Source organism: Schistocerca piceifrons, chromosome 6 (genome assembly GCF_021461385.2).
Source record: "Schistocerca piceifrons isolate TAMUIC-IGC-003096 chromosome 6, iqSchPice1.1, whole genome shotgun sequence".
NCBI lineage: Eukaryota > Metazoa > Arthropoda > Insecta > Orthoptera > Acrididae > Schistocerca > Schistocerca piceifrons.
Window position 1 is genome coordinate 104,325,161 of NC_060143.1, and position 1,673 is coordinate 104,326,833.

The window sequence follows — 1,673 nt, forward strand, 5'->3', positions numbered from 1 at the left end:
CTAACTATGTGAAATTAATACTGTACTTCAAAATTTTAATCACGACTGCTTTTATCAGGTACATACCCGTCCTACTCAAATGGCCCGATTAACTAACTCACTCGTTCATGCCAAACGATGTGTAGGCGCTCATCTGTCCCTTCTAGAACTACGGGGCATCCCCCTCAGCAATGCCGCTGCGTTCTAGCAAAGATAGGGATTTGGGTTGGGCATTATTAAAACAAAGGCGTTTGTCGTTGCGGCAGGATCTTCCCAGGAAATTTCAATCACAAACTTCCTCCTCCGACATAGGAAGCAACGATCGTCGTAATAAGATAAGGGAAATCAGAGCTCGCACGGAACGATATAGGTGTTCGTTTTATACGTGCACTGTTCGAGAGTGGAATAATAAAGGCTTATTGTCAAAGAGATTCGACGAACCCTCTGACAGTTACTTAAGTCTGATTTGCAGAGTATCCATTTAGATGTAGATGCAGATGAAGCGTAAGAGTAGATTCGATCCGTTGAGTACAGGATGGATATCTGTCTGTACCCATAAAAGTATCATCATCAGTGAGATTTGTTTTTTTGTTTTCGCTCTCGTCAACACATGCTGAGGCTTTGACAAGACAGAAAACTAAACAAAACAAACCACTGATGATGCTGTAATTTCAGCGAAAGATGTCTGGCTAAAAGTAAGAAAACATTGTGTTTGCTCAAGGCTGAACCTATCCGAAAACCAATTTGTTTTCGAGCAAACACGTGCACAAGAGTGAGATTAGGGCTTAAGATGAACACTTTGTGCCTGTAGTGATTAAGACATTGACGGCATAACTTATCATTAGCGTCACTTGTTTGTTGACAACGAATCCTTAAACATGTTTATTACTGAACCTGATCACAAATCATGAAACGGAAATTAATACTATGAAATTAGAGTGGCAACCAGACATGAACCATTCTCACTGCACGTTTGGCATTCTGCCCCTAAAGAGGAGCCTATAATCCACGAGGCAAATTACACGACGTTTGTTGGCGTCCCAGGCCTATTTTCTATTACACTACTAAAATCTTTTTATATAACGGTTACTAGTCTCGAATCACAAGCACTATAGGATTACGCTTGTCACTACTCAAAGCAATAGCTGAAGGTGTCTCCGGAAGATGTTTGGTGAGGATTAGTCTGATAATGTCTGTTGCGTTTCCGAATACACCGCGTTCTAGGACTAGGCAGCCTCGCATGAACCGTTATAAACCAGTGTCTGCTATGTAAAGTCTTTTCTTGTGTATATTTTCTTGTCTTCGAATTAAACGAAACATGTAGCGTACCATACAGTAATTCCAAATATGGTCTCATGGGTTAGCACTTTCTATTGTTAACCGCTTCAGTTACTGCTCGGAAGATACCCTACCTGATAAAAAGCGTCCAGAAATTCGTTTGTAATGCAGAATTACGGCCAGATGTCGTTAGAGGCGGACCCGCCAGTACTAAAGGAGGCGGGAAGGACTGTGTTGTCAGTGGAAAAGCAGCGACAGAAGAATGGATCAGTCAGGAGGGCTCAATGGCATTGAACAAGGGCCAATCGTTGGACGTCACCTGAGTAACAAATTCGTCAGGAACATTTCAGCCGTTCTAAAGCAGTCTGTGTCGATTATTGGTGACGTGACTGTTAAGTGGAAATGTGGAGGAACAA